The following is a 7,536-nucleotide window of genomic DNA, read 5'->3' as shown; positions in this document are numbered from 1 at the left end:
AAAGAGGTTTAATTGACTGACAGTTTCACAGACTGTACAGGAAGCATGGCTGGGAGGCCTCAGGAAACTTACAACCATAGCAGAGGGCCTAGAGGAAGTGAGCACCTTCTTCACGTGGTGGCAGGAGAGAGAGAAAGAGAGAGAGAAGGGGAAGGTGCTATACACTTTTAAACAACCAGATCTCAGGATAACTCACTCACTATCATGAAAACAGCAAGAGGGAAGTCAGGCCCCATGATTCAATCACCTCCCACCAGCCCACACATAGGGATTATAATTCAACATGAGATTTCAGTGGGGACATAGAGCCAAACCATATCAGTTCCCTTTCTGATAGTTATTTTGATAAATCTGGTCTTTTTATATAATCTCTAGGAAATAAATTTTTCTTTTTTTCTTTGAGATGGAGTCTCCTCTGTCCCCCAGGCTGGAGTGCAGTGGCACGATCTCAGCTCACTGCCAGCTCCGCCTCCCGGGTTCACGCCATTCTCCTGCCTCAACCTCCCAAGAAGCTGGGACTACAGGTGCCTGCCACCACATCCGGCTGGTTTTTTTTGTATTTTTAGTAAAGATGGGGTTTCACCGTGTTAGCCAGGCTGCTCTCGATCTCCTGACCTCGTGATCTGCCTGCCTTGGCCTCCCAAAGTGCTGGGATTACAGGTGTGAGCCACTGCGCCCAGCGAGGAAATTAATTTTTCTTTACTTGCTACCTGCCTGGAAGATCTAGCTCACAATCTAGATTTGTCTTCACTGTAGATAAATAGTTCCCATTCCCAAATTATGTGCCTCCAATCTTTCAAGCTTAGAGATTTACCAGGGGAGTGAGATTTAGCCCAGCTTTGGAAGTTACTAACTTTATTCTCTGTCTTGGAGCAAGCATCTATAGTTAGCAAATTCAGGGTCTATTGTTACTTTTGTTTTGCTTTGCTTTGCCTTTGGAACTGGCTTATGTACTATCTTGGATTCTTACATCACTTGTTATGAATATGTCTTATCTTCTCAAAGAGAATGATAGTTCCTTGAATGTAGAAAGTAAGTCTTATAATTCTTCCTATGCCCAAAGGGCCTTACACAACGTAGTGCTAAAAACTATTTGTTAATTGAATGGTTGGTAAAGGGAAAAAAAAGAGCCTAATAGACCATATTAATATTTTTTACATTTAGGAATATGCTACCTGATTTTGAGATTTTTCAAGCTTAAATTACTGTTGCAGACAATCAATGAATCAACATCCAATAGAGTATCAGAGGCAACAGCACCTTTCCTCTTATAATTCTAATGATAGCTTCAGATGAGGACCATAACCAATTCTGACCCACCCTGGAAGAGCTAAGGCTTTTTGCCCACAAGCAGCTAACGAAGACATCACAAATAAGCTGAATGCCTCCCTACAAAACATTTTAGATTACATTCTTGCTCTCACTCACCTCGATCAATTTGTACAGTCTCAAGAAAACATCATTTTACATATCTGACAATGAAAATTATTCTCTCAGCAAGTGTAACACCCCTCTTAAGCAATCCATGCAAGTGACATGAATAGAAGGAAATAAGAAAGGTACCTCTGAATGCATGCAAATGAGCAATGTAGGGGCTTCCTTGACCTTCTCAGAGAAGACAGTCTTTATAAATCCTGAAGAGTGGTATTATTAAGTATTTCAAATGCAAAATATGAATATATCTGTTTTGCTAATTAAGACGTCTGTTCAACCAAGTACTTGGCATCTCATTTAAATAATTACCTAGTAGGGTATATTGCACTTCTATTTGGTATATTAAGAGTGTTCAGTCAGGAGAAACCCTAGCCTGCTTAGGAAAGTTTGTTAATTAAAAGATTTGAAGATTTAAATAGAGTACCTCCAGGTTTGGGAGAATCCTCAAAGTTAAGTCAGTAGAAGTTGTAGCTCTTATTGTTCATCTGGAACTAACAACAAGCTCTGTTAGGCATTTGAACACATCCTCAGACAAATAGAAGTGACTCCGTTGAATAGGCCACTTTAGAATGCCACCTTTGCTATCCTCCCAGAGGTGGACTCTTCCTGCTTCTCCAGCTTTGCTCGTCTCCCCAAGGATCTTTTTCCATCACTGAATCTGAAAACAAAATCAAAAAAAGTTTTTTGGCCCTAGCTGTTCAGCTTATATAATAATGTCTCGCCCAGGTTTGAGGACAGCCTAATTTTCCAGTAAGAGATTAACAGCCAACTTAATAAAAAGTAAAGAAGAAACTGGATGTCTGTGCTATAATTTGGTTTTAATATTTTGACAACAATCCAATAGCAGGAAATTCAGGAAGGATTTTCAAAGAGTTACCTGTTTTCAAGGTCTGCCATTGAAGGATCTATGAATCCCCTTGTAGCAAGTGTTTCATTCATTTTTATGATGAATGTTTTTTGGAAACTAAATTTAGTTTGGGGAAATAGTTTCGGGCTGGGCACAGTGGCTCATGCCTGTAATCCCAGCACTTTGGGAGGATGAGGCAGGAGGATCACTTGAAGCCAGGAACTTGAGACAAGCCTGGGCAAGATAGCATGACCTTATCTCTACAGAATTTTAAAAAATAGGTGGGCATAGTGGCACCCACCTGCAGTCTCAGCTATTGAAGAGACTGAGGCAGAAGGATTGCTTAAGCCCAGGAATTGGAGGCTATAGTGAGCCATAATGGTGCCTCTACACTCTAGACTGGATGACAGAGCAAGACATTGCCTCTTAAAAAAAAAAAAAGAAGAAGAAAGAAGGAAAAATTATTTCAAGAAATCAAAACACGTTTTCAGTGCACCAGAAGGAATTCATGCATTGAGTAAGCACTCACCAAATGCCTACTCACAAGGAATGCAGAGATGAACAAACCCAAGCCCTGCTCCTTGGCAGCTCAGTCTAATGGGACCACAAGCACAGAAACATAAATAAAAATACAACACAGGATGCAAGTACTATGCCAGGTGTTGAATAGACCCTTCTAGATAAGCTAGAGGAAATTGACTAGGCCCTTCAGAAAAACTGTTTAGAATACTTCTGTAAAACAGGCTGGGTGCGGTGGCTTATGCCTGTAATCCCAGCAGTTTGGGAGGCCGAGGCAGGAGGATCACTTGAGGTCAGGAGTTCAAGACAAGCCTGGCCAACATGGTGAAACCCCATCTCTATTAAAAATACAAAAATTAGCCGAGTGTGGTGATGTACATCTGTAATCCCAGCTACTTGGGAGGCTGAAGCAGGAGAGTCGCTTGAACCTGGAAGGCAGAGGTTGTAGTGAGATCACACCACTGCATTCCAGCCTGGGCAACAAAGCGACACTCTGTCTATAAAAAGAAAAAAAAAATCTGTAATACGAACTATCTCTTTTGTTAGAAGTTCACATTTTAAGCTTTAAAAAAAGACAACTGAGATGTAAACATCATTCTAAAAAAATACAGCATGTGCTCCTGGCTTCCAGTCTTCATACAACTTCCTGCTGATATGACTGAGAACTTAGTAATTAGATTTGCTTCCTATATCAGCAATTAGGCAGTTGTCTTCTAAAGAACACTTCTTTAACTTTTCTTATGGAACCATTAAACTTAAAAATCCTTCTGGACTGGGCACGGTGGCTCATGCCTGTAATCCCAGCATTTTGAGAGGCTGAGGCAGGTAGATCGCTTGAAGTCAGGAGTTTGAGACCAGTCTGGCCAACATGGTGAAACCTCATCTCTACTAAAAATACAAAAATTGGTTGGATGTGGTGGCACACACCTGTGATCCCAGCTACTAGGGAGGCTGAGGCAGGAGAATTGCTTGAACCTGGGAGGTGGAGGTTGCAGTGAGCCAAGATCACACCATTGCACTCCAGCCTGGGCAACAGAGCAAACTGGCAACAGAGCACCCTGGGCTCCTTTGCATTTGAGTCAGCAACCACATACTTTTTTCTCGTTGTTTTATAATCTGAGGTTCTCTTGGGCATGACTTAGATTGTGTTGGCACTGGGATGCACACTTTATAACACTGGCGCCCCTGAAAGCATCTTAGACACCATCGGAGTTACTGACTCCCAGCAAACTCTTATGCTATCCTTCATAAGACCCCCTTGCTTTCTCCTCATTCACCCTCTTCTAGGACTTCTTCTCACACTCATTTGATTCACTTTCTTGCCATCTTTTTTTTCTTATCTTTTTTTTTTTCTCTTTAGGTATTGCCTAACTCTGTTAGGACAGCGCAGCACTAACTTAGTACCCTCTAATGGCTCTGTTAAGACCCACATTCCTCCAAACTTGGATGAGGTTGACCAGTTTCCCAGGATGTTTTCTGCTATGGGGCCCTGTTAGGGAGACTGCTGGCCTCCAGTGGGTTCAGTCTAATCATTTCCTATTTATTAGTTATATTGATTACCACCCCCAGAGGAGTGACAGAAATCCTGGCACAGATATTAACTCCAAAATACAGAACAAATTTCATCTGCCAAAAGCTATTTCAAACACTGTTCAAAAGATTAAAGAAAGGCCAGGACAGCTTCACCCTTCATTTTTTGTCTGACCTATTTCTACCTTCCCTGTCTGAATTGTTAACAATGTTCTGTATTATTTTTCAAGACAGGCATCCTAGCCAAAAAAAAAAAAAAGTTTCTTTATGAACATTTTTATTGGATTGAGCCAGGGCAAGCCTCTTAAAACTTGCCTGTAGGGAGCTCCTGGGTGCCAGGGGTGCTGGTGAGAGCACTTCTGACTGAGTGAATGTCCAAACACATGCACCAAGCCTTCCTGCTCCTCTGCTTTTTGTTTGTTTGTTTGTTTTGAGACAGAGTTTCGCTCTTGTAGCCCAGGCTGGAGTGCAATGGCGCTATCTTGGCTCACTGCAACCTCTGCCTCCTGGGTTCAAGCGATTCTCCTTCCTCAGCCTCCCGAGTAGCTGGGATTACAGGCACCCACCACACCTCCAGCTAGTTTTTTGTATTTTTAGTAGAGATGAGGGTTCACCATGTTGGCCAGGCTGGTCTTGAACTCCGGATCTCAGGTGATCCACCTGCCTCGGCCTCCCAAAGGGCTGGGATTACAGACATGAGCCACTGCACCCGGCCCTCCTCTACCTTTTATGCAGACTCTACCCAGCCCATTTCTTACCCAGCAGATCTAATTTATAGCATTTGATTTTCTAAGAATGGCACTATAGGCAATTCAGACTTATCTATCAAGCCATCTTCAAGGGAGCTGTAGTTGCCAATTGAAAGAGAAAACTAAAGTTAGTCTGATTTCATGACTTTGATTTCTTTTGTCAAGCAGTAACCAATATTTACTGAGCGCTGGACCAAATTCCAGGCACAGTGTTGGGCACCAGGGAGTACTGGAGCAGATAAGATAGCAGAATGCCTGCCTTTGTGAGGTGTACAGTCAGGCCTCTGCCTCCCCTTCTACAATCATCTCTCCATATGGGTGTGGAATTAAAGAGGACAGTATTTGCTCAAAGTCATTCATCAAATGAAAAAGGCAGTGCTATCCTATGATTACAGCAGTGCTCTGGAGGGCTTAGGTAATATTAAGCAAAGTGAATTTCCCTTTATACCATTGCAATGACAGTAAGTGCCTACAGAAATGGCCGCTTACCAAGTCAGTAATAATGTTTATAAAATATATAGCAGATTTTGGAAGACAGCCACTAGGTGAATTGCAAAATGTAAAACTTTTCTCTATTTGCCTACCCAATTCATCTGAAAATTGAATGCTACTCCTTAAGGAAAAACAGAAACTAGCCATTTGAACTGGGTTGCTTATTATGGACTGCTTTACGAGTGTAGCAGTTATTGACAAAAAAGCATAGTTGCCCTCCAGAGAGCCAGCAATCAGCGTGGATGCACTCTACATACAGGCAGAGCTTTTGAATTCCAGTTATGACCTTTGTTAACTCTCACTAATCCAAGGCAGGGATGCTATATAGCAGAGATTCACAACTGGTCGTGTTCTATTAAATTATACAATAGATTAGCATTCTAGTCACACCATAATTGTATGAAAAGCCAGCCCCAAGACCAACAGCACCCCACATTCATTAAGAGGTCTTTGATACAAGGAAACACACACACACACACACACACACAGAGAGAGAGAGAGAGAGAGAGAGAGAGAGAGAGAGACAGACAGACACAGTCTACATGAAGTCGAGTAGCCAAACAAAAATCAACAAATTTTGTCTACTGCCCAGATATCTTGAAATTTGATGCTCTGCATCAAGTCCCCAAAACATCAAGTTGAATGGGTTTTTACATTTTTTCCAACTAGGCTTTTTGGTATCAAATTACTGAAATTAAACTTTCTTCCATCACACCAAAAGAGAGGCTTGATTCAGAGGCAGGAATGGATCCAACACATTTGGAATAATATCACATGGAGGGATAAAAACAAATGGCGTGCTTTTTTCTAATAAGTAATTGTTCTTTCCGTGACAACAAGTTTATTTTATGGATTTTTTCAGAACATATCACAGAGGTTAATCCATTGTTACATTCTTGGAAGCTTTGAAGGTCTACCAAAACTTACATTTAGTTTACATTAAAGGAGGGGTTTGAAAAAATGGTGGTTTCTCTCCTTTAGCTTTCATGGTCTCAAATCTTTTCTATGACGAGATAAAAGGAATAGATGACAAATACACATGCCTTCGATGCCTTTTTTGAACATATCTATTATATTCAATTGACTCTCTGTTGGCATAAACCATGAACTCATCCTTTTTTTTTTTTCTTTTTTTAGGCTAGTCAAGTGAAGTAGTGGGAATGGAGAAGGAGCAAAGAAATCTGCAACTGGTTGTGATTAATTAGTTGTAAACACCACTACATTCAGACCACCCCATGAACTAATTCTTATCTGAGTTATAATGTAGGATGTTGTACTCATCAAAACTATCAACTATTAATATCAATGAGAACATTAAATGATAGCAGCTTACCCTTATATACAGTACTGTGCCTTCCACAGTTCAGTAAATTCAAAGCAAACTAACGTACAGGGTACTGGGAGTGTGGAATCTGGGACATGACTGGTTACAAGCTGAGGGCTGGTCAGGATGAGGGAGGAAGAAGAAGAAATAGGGCAGGTAGAAGCCCTCAATTACTGTCTCTTTGTCTTTCTCATACGAGGTGAGGTGACAGTGGATTAGTTAGAATACGGGCCACACAGTTGAAGTAAAAAGAACCCTACATATAAAAGCTCAACAGACAAAAGTGTATTTTCTCTCCTAATAGTCTGAAAGCAGGGATGGGGGTAGAATGGTAGAAAGCCTTGCTCAAAGGATGATTCAGGGTCCCAGTTTCTTTCTGTCTATGCTCTGATGTCCGCTGGAGCATTGTCATGGCTGCACCAGTGCCACAGCCACCGTTGGGCTGTGGGACTGGAAAGGAAGGAAGGAAAGGACAAGCAGGCATCTTTTATTTTTTTAAGTGGCTTTATTAAGATATAATTCCCATACCATACGATTCATCCATTTAAAGTGTACAAGTCAACAGATTTTAGTATTACATTGTTAATATTTTTTATTGTGGTAAAATATATGTAACACAAATTTTGTCATTTTAACCATTT

This window comes from Symphalangus syndactylus, chromosome 2, assembly GCF_028878055.3.
Source record: "Symphalangus syndactylus isolate Jambi chromosome 2, NHGRI_mSymSyn1-v2.1_pri, whole genome shotgun sequence".
NCBI classification, from domain to species: domain Eukaryota; kingdom Metazoa; phylum Chordata; class Mammalia; order Primates; family Hylobatidae; genus Symphalangus; species Symphalangus syndactylus.
Note: the sequence above shows the minus strand (reverse complement) of the source record.